A 15,957-nucleotide genomic window follows, 5' to 3' on the forward strand; every position below is an offset into this window, starting at 1 on the left:
AAAAGAGCAGCTTCCAAAAATTCCTAAAACAGCTACTGCACAAATGCCATCTGTAGCTTCATTGAAGAGAACTATAGCACATACTAAAAATCTACTGCTACCACCTCAATTCCTACAACATATAATGAGGTTATTATAAACCCTCAACAATGTATCACTATAAATAAAGACCAATTTGTCATTTTTGATAACAAAAGCAATGAATTTTATTATTAATATTTGGAACTGCAACTAAGCTCTTAAACCAACAAGAATGTCAATACTGGATGATGGATGGAACTTTTGTTATATGTCCCAAGCCCTTTTGCTCACTGTACACAATACATGGGCTACATCACAATTACAATATACCACTCATTTACGCATTATTACCAAACAAACACAACTCAACATACATGGAATAATTAAATACCAATAAACAAAAAACTAATGATTTTTCCCCACAACAAATCATTCTAGATTTTGAACAGTCAATGATTAATGCTATATTAAACCCCTCCCCCCCCCATACCTGCATTCAAGGCTGTTACTATCATTTTAATCAGTGCTTGTGGAGGAACATGCAAAAATCAGCACTAAGCATTGAATATGCACCTAATTCTTATTTTGCATTTCAAATTAAAAAAAGCAGCACTAGCTTATGTGCCTGACACAGACGTTGCAGAACATTACAATATATTAATAGACAGCACCTTCTGCAAAAAACATGAAGAAAAACTAAGTCCACTATTGGACTATTATGAGGACACATGGGTCGACAGACAGCACAGATCTGGCCACAGAAGAAATACTACATTTCTAATTCCCTGGTGGAAAGTATACAGAAGCACATTAAGGGTCTGATTTTGATGCGGTTAGGAAAGCATTCCCACCTAGGGCCTGATTCTGATGGGGTTAGGAAGGCCTCCTAAGACCAATTGCTCCTTCCAATTGGATCGGAAACTTGTCTTTCAGACCGAGAGCCCAATTATGATGGGGTTAGGAACATAAGCTTCCATTGAAGCCAATGGGAGTCCAACCAAACCATATCGGGAGCCATCCAGATGCATTGTTCTCCGTCGGTCGGACTCTCCCAATCCGAGTGGGTCGGAAATCATTTCCGAACTGATTCAGTCGGGAAGCTTTCCAACCCTCATCAGAATCAGGCCCTAAATGGGGAATCCAAAACTAATAACACAGTAGAAGGATGGCATAATGCCTTCCTTCAATCAACAGGCAGAACCAAAACATCACTAGAAAAATGTATATCATGCCTACAAAAAGAACTGAGTTATCAAGAGTTCCGAATGGAACAATCCATTACACAACTAACTCCAAAAACATCAAAACAAACTGAACAAATGCATAAATATACAGAGCAACAAGAAACATTTTACCCAGGTATAAAAGGCCTGGAGTACCTAAACATGATAGCCAAAACTCTTCTTTAAAGCATTAATAGAAATATAATACAAAATACTAATCTTTTAAACATACCATAGAACTAAAATGTATGTATTTTATCACAAACATAATTACAGTGTGTAACATATTTTTAATTTTGTAATAGAATATATTAACACACATTATTTATATTTGTAATTAAATTAAATTCAACAATAATAAAAACAAAAAATTCCACCCACAACAAAAATTAATAAGTAAACTTACCAAGTTTATTCCAATTCCTGTAAAATCCATTTTCTGCTGGCACAATCCAAATAAATAAATCGAAAAATTTCCCCCCCAAAAATGGAAAAATATAACTGTAGCAAAAATAAATAATCCATGTAGTAAAGGTCCATAGGAAATCCATTAAAAAAACGAAAATGTATAAAATAGTAAAAAATGCTCCAGGAAAACCGATAAATTTAAAGAAGTGTAAGAAATATATTAGTCAATAAAGCTAACAAACACTTCTTTAAAAAAACGAATCCTTGCGGTACGAGGAACTTCTGAAAATAAAAAGTTTCAAAACAAAAGCACCTACACTCCCACCCACAAAAAACAACACATTAAGCTCCATTAGGATGTCGGGCAGATCGCCACCGCCATGCGGGCGGTGGCAATCCGCCCGACATCCTTCCCCGCCTGCCACCCATCCCCCCCCCGCCATATTACTATGGTGATGGGGGACTGCGCCTCCACTATTCTGCCCGGTCGACTTGTCGACCGGGCGGAAAAGGGTTCTTTATGTTCTATATGGTGGCGGTGCCTGTTAGACACCGCCATCCATATTAGGAAGGCAGCAGGAACATGTGGGAATCTCCTGCAGGGGTCCGTTGTGGGCCCCCAGGTATTCTGTGAGGTGGAGGGGGCGCACATAGGTACCCCTCTGCACTTCAATGTACAACGTGGCAGGCATAGCACAGTGCCTGCCACGTTGTGCATTGAAGTGAGCGGCGTGCATTTTTAGCATTGCAGCGGGTGGTGCTTTTAGGACCACACGCCGCGATGTTAAAAATGCGGGATGCGCCCGCCAGTGTAGCGGGCGCATCCTAATGGCCCCCACGGGACTGCCGCCCTTAGGGCGGGCGGTCCCGTTTTACATCGGCATGGTGGGCTGACAAAGTCCGCCCGCCATCCTAATGGGCCCCATAGACACTTAGGGGCCCATTAGGATGTAGGGCATATCGCCACTGCCATGCGGGCAGTGGCAATCCGCCCTACATCCTAGCCCGCCCGCCACCCATTTCCCCCGCCATGTTAGTATGGCGGGGGTAGCACGGCGGACGGGATTACCGTCTGCCACTTTTCCGCCCGGTCGACAAGTCGACTGGGAGGAAAAGACATAAGTCCGCCCGCCATCCTATCGGAAATGGGACAGCCCGCCATAAGGGTGGGGGTCCAGTGGGGGCAATTAGGATGTGCCACAGTGGCGGGCGCATCCTGCATTTCTGTCATTGTGGCGGGAGGTGCACTCAGCACCGCCCGCAACAATGCCAGGAAGGCATGTTGTGCACTTTCATGCTCAACATGGCAGGTACCGCGCGGTGCCCGCCATGTTGTGCATGGACTCATGTGCACCCCCAACCCCCTCAGAGCACCTGGGGGCCCGCAATGGGCCCCCGCAGTCTATTCCCGCATGCCTCTCTGTGGCGGCAATGCCTCCACGGGAAGGCATATTACCGCACCCATGGTAATATGGCTTGCGGTGTCTAACAGACACCGCCACCATATTAAACCCTTTTCCGCCCGGTCAACGAGTTGACCGGGTGGAAAAGCGGTAGACGGTCTTTCCGTACGCCGCAGTACCCCTGCCATAGTAATATGGCGGGGGAAATGGGTGGCAGGTGTGGTCAGATCACAGGCGGATGCCACCGCCATGCGGGCGGAGGCGATCCGCCCGTGAGCCTAATGGGCTCCTTATTTTTCAAAATAATTTTTTTTATTTATATATACATTTTAAATTTTATTAAAAATTAAATATTATTTATTTTAAAATATATATTTTTAAATCACTCCCCACCCTTATCCCCTATAAACCCAACATCCCGCTATATATAATTTTTTTTATTAAATTGTCATAATTAAATTTATAATAAATACTTTTTTAATATTTTCAATATAACATTTTAAAACACTTATATACAAAAAATCCCCAAAATATTAACAATTACAAAATACTACACTTAATAATTTAACTCTACGATATTTTTACATTTAATATATTCTATTTCGATATTTTAGTAAACATACCATTATTGAAATTTTTAACATTGATACACAAAACATCGATATTTAGTACTATCGATATTCTAAACTCGATATCTTTGTATATCGATATTAAAATTTTGATATTTTGACTGCTCACCGATTTGTGGACTATCTGAGGGCTCAACTCTGGCACCAAGAAAGATGCTCACCCTATTCCAAGAGCTGATGACTTGATAGATAAATTGAGTACTGCCAAATTTCTAAGTACCTTTGACTTAACTGCAGGGTTCTGGTAGATTGGCATGGCACCAGGATCAAAAGCAAACACCGCATTCTCCACACCTGATGGGCATTATCAGTTTACTGTTATGCCGTTTGGTTTGAAGAATGCCCCTGTCACCTACCAAAGGTTGATAATCACAACCTTGCTGGATTGGAATCCTTTACTGCAGCACATCTAGATGATATTGCTGTCTTTAGTTCCATCTGGCAGGATCACGTGATTCACATTGGGAAGGTTTTAAAAGTCCTGCAAACTGCAGGTCTAGTTGTCAAGGCATCCAAATGCCTGATAGGGCAGTGAACTGTGGTATACTTGGCCAGCTGGTTGGTAAAGGCCAAGTGCAACCCTTGCAGCCAAAGATCCAGGCAATCCTGGACTGGGCAGCTCCAACAACCCCGACCCAAGTCAGGGCATTTCTTGGCTCGACTGAGTACTACAGGAAGTTTGTGAAGGGATATGGGTCATTATGACTCCCCTCACAGAACTTACCTTCAAGAAGATGCCCAAAAAGGTCAACCGAACAGTTAACTGTCATAAGGCTTTCGACACACTAAAAGAGGCAATGTGCTCAACACAAATTCTCAAGGCACCAGATTATACCAAGCAGTTCATTGTGCAGACTGATGCCTCTGAGCTAGGGATAAGAGTGGTCATATACCAGACCAATGATGAAGGCCAAGACCGACCTGTTGCTTTTATAAGCAGAAGACTTCTCCCCAGGGAGCAACATTGGAGTGCCATTGAGAGGGAGGCCTTTGCTGTGGTTCGGTCCCCGAAGAAGCCAAGACCATACTTGTTTGGTACTAACTTCCTCGTTCAACTGATCACAGACCTTTCAAGTGGATGATTCAGATGAAAGGTGAACATCCTAAACTGTTAAGGTGGTCCATCTCCCTACAGGGAATAGACTTTGTAGTGGAACACAGACATGGGACTGCCCATGCCAATGCAGATGGACTTTCATGGTTCTTCTACTTAGAAAATGAAGACTCTTTAGAGAAAGGTTAGTCTCATCCTCTTTCATTTGGTGGGGGGTTGTTTGAGAAAGTACCCTCTTTCTGCGTGGTTGCCTCCACTTGTTTATAAACTGCTCATGTACCTTGACTAAGTATGCCCTGGGCTCCTGCCTATAAGGTACCCAGGGCCTATGTTCTTTCCCTAAAACTGCATTGAAGACCAAATCTAATTGGCACTCTTGGGCCACAGGTCAGTCCCTGGTAAATGGTACCACAGGTACCCAGGGCACTGTGACCAGGGAAGGCCTCTGAGGGCTGCAGCACCTTTTGTGCCACCCTTAGAGGCTCTGAGCCTTTAAACTCTCACACTGCCTCTGCAGGCTGCATGTTTTGGTGCCGAACAAAGCAAAGAGTCGACATGGCACATATCCCCGTGTGCCATGCCTACAACCAACTGCCCTGGCATAGATCAGTCACCCCTCTAGCTGGGTGTACTATACCAGTGGTGAGGGTACAGGTTCATGAGCCATGTACCCCTACACTGTTTAAGTCAATTCTTAGACATTGTAAGTGCAGTGCTGACATTAAGAGTATATGAGGCTGGGAGTTTGTCATTACAAACTCCACAGTACAATAATGGGTGCACTGAAAACTGAGAAGTTTGGTATCAAACTTCTCAGCACATTTAACCCACACTGATGCCAGAATGAGATTTATTAAAAACTGAACACAGAGGGCATCTTAGAGATGCCCCTGAAAAACGACCTAACTCTAGTGTCCAGGCTGAGTGGCTGCCTTCAGCTGCCACCACCAGGCATGTTTCTGGACCCCTGGGTCGAGAGCCTGCTGCTCTATAGGGCCTGAAACAATGCAAATCCTGGGACGAGGAGCAGAGCTTCCTACCCCAGGATGGGCAGGGTCCATGAAGAGGAAGGTTCAAAGGCTACCACCTTTGTGAGTTTCCCCAGGCCTTTTGCTCCTCAGAGCAATTTGTCTCCTCCGGTTCTGAAACTTTGGACGGTAGAACCGGCGGAAAACCAGGTGAGGAAGGGAAGTGTGCCCACCTTTGCCAATCTCACCCCTCAGGTGGGGGAGGTGAGGTGAAGCACAACTCTTAGTCCCTTGCAGATGGGGGGACCCAGCCAACCAGAGTGAGGCATATGCCCCCTCCCACTGGAGGGTGGCATAATAGGAAGGGACCAATTGGTCTCAACTTTTTACTTCCGTGTAACAACCCTAAATCTAGTATTTAGGGGCGCCCCTGACCCTCTCCTCCTCAGACAAGAAAACACAAGAAGAAAAGAAGAAGAAGGACCGAACAGCCTAGCCGAAGCTAAGAAGTGGAGAACACCCACTGAACTTGCCCCATCCCTACCGGCCTGCCCCCACCTTGAAATTGCAGAAGCAAAACTCCAGTGTGTCCTGCAGCCAGCAACCTCAAGAACCCAGAGGACCTGCCCTGCCTTCTAAGGAAAAGAGTTTGATCCCTGTGAATACCAGATTTTTTCTCCCCGAGACTCAAGCTCTGGTGAAATCCGAGAGTTATGTTATGTTATGTTAAATGAATTTGTATCGCGCTCAGCTACTCGACAGAGTTTCACGGCGCAAGTCTGCACCACTTTGCACCGGATGCCCATGGCCTGGGTTCGAGTGGCCAAAACCACGAGGAGTACTCCCTGGTGATCCTGAACCAAGATCCGATGATCCCTGACCTGCCTCAAGCCTCCATCCGATGCCTCAATCCGGAAGTTACCCCCAACCAGGACCTGGTAGGAAGATCAGGCCCTAAAAGACACCCCTGCAACAAACTTCGAGCGGCCTTGGGTGTCCCAACCGACGATGTCTAGACAACCCCTACCATCCTAAGTTACCTCTCCAAGTGGTGGTCACACTCAGAAGACCTTCGTCCTGAGCCTGCAGTGTGTTTGCAAACCGGAGACCCCCCATTGAAAGTAACAGGGCACCCGACGATACTGCTGAGGTTGTACCTTTGGTGCTATCTTGAACCCCCATTTGCCCTGAACTTAAGTCCAGGAACTTTGCTCCCACAACCTTGTGGCCTGCCCATGAGCAACCACCAATCGGAAGCACCCTATCCCCCATTGGATAATATTGGGCCTCAGTACACTGCACCCGGCCACCCTAGTGCCATTGAGGGTGCAACAAGAGTGCATCCATGACCCTGGGGGACCCCTGAGTCTAATTCCAGAAAACTAACTCCCACAACAAAGTACTTACCTGTCAACAGATAACACTATTTCCAGGCATAGGATAACATTGACTGTTTTCTATGAAAAAGTTTCTAAGTGTGGAGTTAGAAAATATATAAAAGTTTCTAAAACTGTAACCAAATAACCAAAACGCTTTTACTACATGTTTTCAGGAAATGTCTCAGTGCAGTAACCATGAATACTACACTGTGTAAGAAAAGTAATCTGTAAAGTATTTTACTTGACATCCTATTGAAAAGCCAATACAAAGTAAATGTACAATATATCAAAGCATTGCATTACCAGTAAGTCTATTGTAACCAAACCAAAGTATATATACAACTGCAATTCAAACTGTATTATCACTGTAAAGTGTAAATTAATTACCTATGCCAGGCTTCCTTGGTTCTAGGATATAAAATACCTAAAAGAATATTTTTATACAAGCAAAATTGGTCTGAGTTCAGTCTTTGAGTGTGTGACAATAATTTGCTGATTGAGTGTGTACAAAAAATGCTTAACACTATCCTCTGATCAAGCCTTACTGCTCGTCCACTCTACCACAAATAGAGAGTAAAGTACTGTTACCGCTGCCTACCTTTGGGCTTCCACTGGACTCTGAGCACATTATACCTCACTTTGGTATAGTATATACAGAGCCAGTTTCCTACACCTGTCCACTAACAAAAAAGTCAAAATTCTGCCACAACACAGCCTGGGCCAGCCACTCCTTTAGATTTAGCTCCATATTGCATGGTAGACCCAGAATCCTCACATTGGTGCTGCCTGAGTAGCCCTTATAGTCATACGCCTTTTTCTTAAAGGAAAGTACCTCCTCCTGAAGCACCCCGGTGAGTTCGCCACAGGACTCCGGCCTTGAGGGCCGCCAGCATAGATTCCACATTGTCCATGCAGTCCTTCAGCTTCTTGTGATCACTGTGTAAGAGGCTCATATTGATTCCCAGGGCATCTATTTTAGGCCTCTATGTCAATTGATGTCCAATAGAGCCTTTAGGATATCATCGATTTTCCTGTAATGCTCAAATAGCATATATTCTAGCTTTGTGTCGAGGTATCGATTTGACCCACCATCCACTACATCAGCCTCTGATTCAGCCATTGCGGCCGCAGACCCATCTGGAACAGCCTCTGAGTTCCAGGTCTAGGTGCCACTCCTCCCGCTGCCGTTGCCCAGCTTATTTTGACTGCTGCCCTGCGCACAACCCTCAACGTCGCTGGTGCACTTTACCTACTGGTATTTGGCCCATTAAACTAGCTGTTTTATCTTATTTTATTTTGACTTCTTTTTTCCCGGGGGCCTGCGCTTTTCTGTACATGAACCTTCCATTATAATTGCCCATTGTGCTCATTTACCGTTTTCTTGTATTTCCCCCAGTGCTTCTGTTTTCATTGTATTTGGTCGAAGAAGAAGATAAATTACCTTCGGTAACCAAATAAAATAATTCTTCAACCAATCATCACAAATATACCAGAAACCATTCATGCCAATTATACAAAAATCCCATGTACCGATGACAACGACTGACTATTATTGGTATATTTTATTAAACAAATGCTGGAACCATTAAAACTTCACTGTTATTGACCCATTGTTCCTGTTTAGTGCATTTTTACTTGCATCTCCCCTAGTCCTTGTTTGGTCATTCAAGCCCCTCTTGACCATTGCAGCTTTCGCAGTTTTCTCCTGCTTTGGCTGTTTGTTTCCCAATCACCACTCTCCTTTCTCCCTGTCAGCCCCTCCCACCTCCCAGGACTACTTATGGAGGACGCTGCATGGCCGCCCCACCACCATTCTGGAGACGCGCACAAGGCATACCCAGCTGCGCCTGTCCGGCCTGGGCTGCGGCCAGCCAGTGCCAGGAACTCTAGCCTTCTGTGCTCCCACAGACACTTTGCTGCAGAATTCCATGTCCTAGAGACTGGACGCAACAATAACTGCTGCCTCGCAACACCTCGCTCCACAGCTGGATCTTTCACCAGCATCCACTGCTGGTTCACCTTAACCCCAGCACCATGCCACTCCCCCAGGATAATTCAGCTACCTCCTGATCAATGCCAGATTGTACTGCAAGCACACCCCCGAAGTCTGGGACACCACCCCCACCCTTGCCCTCGACATGACTTCCATCATAGAGACTTGGCTCACCCCCACATCAGTGCCAGACATCACCATAGCAAAACCGAGAAGCTACAAGATGACCATGACTGCACCAACAGACAAAGAGGTGGCATCGCAATCGTAAACAAGGAATTAATCACCAGCACCATCATGGATGACAAGACCATGCCGATCACGGAACACATAAACCGCCATCCATCAACAGCAAAACCACCATCAAAGGCACCCTAGCACGTAGACCACCAAGTCCATGAACCGGCCTCAGCGCCGCCATGGCTGAATTCATCACACCGCTCACCATTGAATCAAAACACTTCATCTTCCTGGGAGTCCTCAACTTCCTCCTAGACAAGTACACTGAAACAAACTCCACTGGTCTCATAGAAAGATTGGACAACATTAGTCTCAAGCCGGTGGTCACTGACCCCATGCACAAAGCAAGACACGCGCTGGACCTAATTTTTTTGGCCAGCAACAGAATCAGATACAGCCACACCTCTGAACCCACCTGGTCAGACAACTCCATCATGCACTTCACCCTCGCCGGACCTCTCCTCACCCTCAGTACCACACAGCAAAACAACACCACCTTCCTGGACCAGGACCAGACAGAAGAAAACTTAAACGCCTACATCACCCCAAACAAGCCAAAACACAAAGACCCACCAAACGAGCCAGCTGGCACACCCCAAAACTCAACATGTCAAAGCCTATAAACTGGAAAGAAGATGATGCCCCAGCAAGAACCAGTCCCAGGAGGCTTATTTCCCATTTAGGTAAGACCTGGCTTGGCAGTTTGGGCTGGACTTTTCCCAGGAGGAACAGGAGCAAGACTGATTTGCATATGGCTGTGTCTGAACTTGGGTGGTGAAGTGAGCAAAATAATGATATGGATTTAAATCAGATCAAATACTGACTGAGGGTGAGTGTCGGAAAAGTTTCAGTGCTCCGCCCATCATCTTATTGCATTTGCTTTGTTTGCACTAGCAGGAACAACATCTACCAAGCCACCTACACATCAGCTGTCAACGACTACCGCTACCAGCTCAAAGTTTCAGACCCATCAAATCAAGACCAGCACCAACCAAACTAAGGAATCTCCCCACCATCATCAGAGAATTCACCTGTCCGTTAGCCACCGAAAACTCGATTACCTCCTCACAAGGACTCAGTGATGCCCTCGCTGACCATTTCCACATCAAGATAGCAACCATCTATAAAAACTCGGATCCCCAGCCTCTGACCTCTTCAGCAACCCATCAACCACCATGCTGACCACCTTCTCACTGCATTGGAACAGCTCAGCACACGGAACACAACCACTCCTATGAACTCCATCCACTCAGTAGCACCCACCGACCTATGACCCCACCAACTCTTCAACCTTGAAGAGATGAGATCAGCCACCAGCTCACTACCATCCTCAAACCCTCTATGACCACAGCCACCTTTCCTGATGCATGGAAACACGCTAAGGTTAGACCCTCCTCAAGAAACCTTTAGAAGACCCCAGAGAGCTCAAGAACTACCTTTCCCATATCCTTTCTCCCATTCCCTGCAAAAGTCCTGGAGAAGGCCATCAACTTCCAAAACACTGAGCACCTGGAGAGAGCCAAGCACAGAGACAGCCCTGATCGCCGCAATAGACAATATCCACACCCTACTTGACAGAAAAGAAACAGCTGCCATTATGCTCCTGAACATTTCTGCAGCCTATGACACCATCTCACACCACACACTCATCGATCGACTAAGCCAGATAGGAATCACAGACGTTAAGCTCAGATGGAGAGCATAATTTCTTACAGGATGCACCCAGAACGTCCACCTACCCCCTTCACCTCAGAACCAAAGCACACAGTTTTTAGCGCACACAAAGGATCATCCCTCAGTCCAACCCTTCAAAACATCTACATGACACCACTTGCAGACACTGCCAGAGGGCACAACATCAATTTCCTCTCATATGTCATCAATACCCAACTCGTCCTCTCGCGCTTAGCAAACCCCACATTGACGAAGACCAACTTCAACAACTGTATGAACAACATCTCTGTCTGGATGAAGGACCACTGCTTGAAGCTCAACAAAGACAACTTGGAAGTTCCGATCCTTGGCATGCACACCTGACACTCTGGAGTGCCCCCACACTGAAAGACCACGCCCTCAACTTCGGCATCATCTTGAATAGCGAACTCTCCACAAAACGTCAGGTCAAGGACATTTCCTCAGACTGCTTACAGACACTCAGCATCCTCTGCATATTCTTCAGGTGTTTCCCCGCCTACTATCACCAGGCTTAGAACTACCCACCACATTCACATGTTCCTGGCCACGAAACCCATTGCAAAGTAAAACTATTATTGCCCTTTCCCACCACAATCTTGAATTCCCTGATTTCTCCCCTGAGGGAATATACAGGGGACCTGAGGAATTGGATTTAAGACTAATTCTCACCCTTATTATTCTTGATGAAATAGGAGATGAACTTATAAAAGATCTATAATCCAGCTTTCCCAGCAACTAGTTGGGGTACACATAGGCAGGGTGCGCTCACCCTTCCTTGCAGTAACAACATTTCTCCTCACAGGCTTACATTGTACAATATACATATAAGTGTCCCTATGAATAGGAAATTGAGTTCTACTGTATATAAAACAACTACTGGCTTTCACATATATTTTATCTTACGACTTGAAGGTTGGGAAGGTCCGACAATCCTAACAAGCTATTGGCCAAGAAATCCACTCCAGTCTAAAACTTATGGCGCCTGCTTTGGCGCCCAGCTCCACTTCCCTGGTTGCACTCCTACACAGGACCACAAATTACAAAATGGGATATCTGACCATGTCCTTGAGGGTGTAGGAGATGAACTTGTACCTAATCTTAACTACAGCCACTGAGAAAGAAAAGCATAGGCAGAGTGTGTTTCACAGCAACACCCCCCCCCCATTAAAAGATGTATCTTGTATTTACACATCCAGTTGCCTCATTATGGCTACACCTCTTCAGCACATTCTGAAAACATTCAGAGGCCAGGAAAAACGCATACTCAAACACTGTAGGGAACTTCACAACTTCACCAAAAACATGGCCCTCAGAAGGGAGTTTTGATATACAATATATGGAATACAATACTAGATCACGCTACCACCTTCCTAGACACCAAATACTCTGGCACCAAGCTACAGAAAGGAAGGCTACCTTAGAGCTCTGGTGTATCTTTAAAGACAATGTGCAGGAGCACACTGCTACAATGCCCACTGCTCCTTCGGCTCCTCCACGATGTCAGCGCAGCAGTATGTACCTCGCAATGATGGTCACCCAAACTGTAGAGCCAGACTTACACCCTACCACAAATTATCCACCAGCTGTTGGATACCACCAACTCCTAAATGATTTAGCTTCCCTATCAGACCCCCCTCCACCCGCTGCTGAATGAAGTACAACCCTGCCTGCACCACCTGCCACCAGTAGCGGCACAATAATAACTGCCACAGTTCCAGCATTAGCTATCCCCCCACCTGCACCACCCGTCACCAGTAGCAGCCTAACGATACAGGCCACAGTGCCAGGATTACCAGGACAGATAGATGCCTAATTTGCGCTAAAACTCATTCCCACTTCAATGACTATCCCATTAGCTGAGGAAGAAAACAAAGGTTCAGACACTGACTCTCTCGCATCATCTCGCCATTCACTCCCTAATCCTAACGCCCTCCATGATGCACATGCCCCACAACTCCAGGAGCGGGGGAGGTCGCCCCCCCAAGATCAGTTGTTGCCATTTTTCAGCACAAACACTGACAACCAACTGTTCACATTCTTGACTGTCTAACAACAGCATAGGGACAGGGAGCTGCAGGCTCCCCCGGCGCATGATCCAGTCCACTATGACAATTGTAGAACGTCCAAAGACATTAGCAAAAGCCTGGACAGTAGTCCAAATGAAAATGCCGCCACAAACATATTCGACGAAATAGCACCACCTGGCACCGGCCTCAGCGATCCAATTCACCAGATCCAACAGGTGTCACTTAAAATAGAACGATTACAAGACAGGATCGCTGACACTCTCAGAAGGACGAGCCTTGGACCATCAAACGACCAAGCACCAATACATACCCCACCCACATTACACACTTATCCTTTTGGGGGCACTGAGGGGAAGGGAGGGTTGTGTCACAGAGGGCGTTTCCTTTGGCATGAGACAGCTGCGTCGGGAAAAACACGCACAACTGCCACAACAGCTCAGGTCCACTTTACACAACAAGAGCCACCCTCACCGAACACTGTACCTGTGACAGATCCATTTGCCCCACCACCTACCACAGCCATGGCAGATCCATTCAATCCATTACGTGCCCCAACTATGACAAACCCACCCTGCCAACCACGTCAGGAATTCTGAAGTTCAGGTGATACAGGCGGGAGATGAAAGACTAGGCTCACAGAAGAAGAGGACCTCAGAGTATTGGGGTCGCACGGATGTCCGGACGACAATATGTATGGTGTCTCCATCTCCGCCTCTATGCGCATCTAGAAAGTGTAGCAACATGTTTCTCAGCAGACCATGTGCCCCACAAAATAACGAGATAGTGATACTAGGTGAAGGTTCAGATTATGCTGTCAACCCCTTCACAGACGATTTGGCAGGTTGTACAGAGTCCCCGGCCCCGCAGATGCTCCCATGGCCAAGAGAAGGGTCCTTTGAGGCGCAGCATATGGCAACAGCAGTACAATGCATCCTACAGGGTGCAGGAGATGAAGATTGGGATTATGCTTATATGCGGGCCAGTCTAAAGATTTGGCAGAAATATGCCAGACAACATGACCTCACGTGGCCAAAAGAACTAAACACAGGAGTGACACATCAGATGCCACTCTGGTATAAAAAAGCCACTGACCCACCCATTTATATCCCATGGTCCTAGGCGGACAACGAAAATATAAAAAAAGTCTGTCCCCCCTCGCGGAGGGTGCTGGCAAATGGATAGCAGCCCTGGAGAAGAATACTACAGGCAGCAACGTAGGGATAGGTGATATGAAAAGTCTGCTCATCTCCATCATTGGAGGGGAAGCAGAGGACATCTTCAAAAGTGTCAGTAATGACTTAATAACCATGACTGAGATGAATTTCGATGGGGAACCATTTGATAAAGTAAGACCAGCGGTCTGGGTCAAACTGTGGATAAAGTTTCCGGATGTCCCTGATATTGGATCCCTCATTTCACTGACAATGCAAGTGAATGAGGATCCAATCAACTTTATCTCCAGGATTAATGAAAATTGGCATCAGGAGTTAGGGGACAAATGGATCGCAACAGGGGGGAATAGCAGGTTTTTCTACCAAATGGTCAAGAGAGGGCTGCCAGAGGACATACAGGAAAAGTTGGATGGAGTAGTAGCCATGGAAGCAAATCCGTGGCCTGAGATTCAAGATCACATTATACATTTTTTTTCATTTGTTTTATTATTCCACAGTTTCAAAAAAGGGAGAAAAAGCAAATGCAGCAAAATTAGCAAAATTAAAGCCTTAAAAAATAATTATCAAACATCATACATTCATGTGATCATAAAAGGCACGCCATATATACATACCAAGTTTATGCTTTCTTACCCCCTTTAGAGAGTACAAGCTCCATTCTAAGTTAAATAAGTTATACATTTTGGCCCGCCAAAACTCAAACGCTGGAGGCTCTGGTTGTAGCCAATCAATCAATCAGTGACACTTATAAAGCGCGCTACATACCCGTAGGGTCTCAAGGCGCTGGGGGGGGGGGGAGGTGCCGCTACTGCTCGAACAGCCAGGTTTTCAGCTTCTTCCTGAAGGAGAGGTGGTCTTGGGTCAGGCGCAGGTCGGTCGGGAGGGAGTTCCAGGTCTTGGCGGCCAGGTAGGAGAAGGACCTTCCTCCTGTAGTCGCTCTTCGAATGCGGGGGACAGTGGCGAGGGCGTGGTTGGCTGATCGGAGGTGGCGTTTGGGAGCGTAGAAGTTGATCCGGCTGTTGAGGTAGCTCGGGCCTTGGTCGTGTAGGGCTTTGTGTGCGTGGGTGAGGAGGCGGAAGGTGATTCTTTTGTTGACGGGGCCAATCAGATGCAATACATAATCGTGCAGCCGACATTGCAACAAACAAAAAAAACGGTGTTTATACAGGGGACTCCCCTTTTTAACATCTTGACCTATCCCTAATAACATTAAGGCCGATGAAATCTTAAACTTAACATCAAGAATTTCTGAAAGAAATATTTCAATGTTGTGCAAATAGCTAGTCAGTTTATCGCAGCTATAAAATATATGAAGACTTTCTGCCTTATCCCACCCACATCGAAAACATTTACCATCATGACGCCCTCCCCATTTAAGCATACAAACCGATGTATAGTACAAGTTAAATACTGTTTTCAAAAATTGAACTTTTAGATTAGCTGATAGGAAAACTTCCCTTGAACTAGCAATAGCATTTACTATAGATAAATCTTGTTCCCTCAAAGTTAATTGCCAATACACATCTTGTCTCTCCAAAATCATCCAGTCTAGTAGATAATGCTATTTTATATAACCCCCCAATAATTTTTTTCTTGACGTCGCAGAACTTCAATCAAACAATTCAAATGAAAATGCCGCCACAAACATATTCGACGAAATAGCACCACCTGACACCGGCCTCAGCGATCCAATTCACCAGATCCGACAGGTTTCACTTAAAATAGAACGATTACAAGACAGGATC

Source organism: Lissotriton vulgaris, chromosome 4_1 (assembly GCF_964263255.1).
Source record: "Lissotriton vulgaris chromosome 4_1, aLisVul1.2, whole genome shotgun sequence".
Classification (NCBI taxonomy): domain Eukaryota; kingdom Metazoa; phylum Chordata; class Amphibia; order Caudata; family Salamandridae; genus Lissotriton; species Lissotriton vulgaris.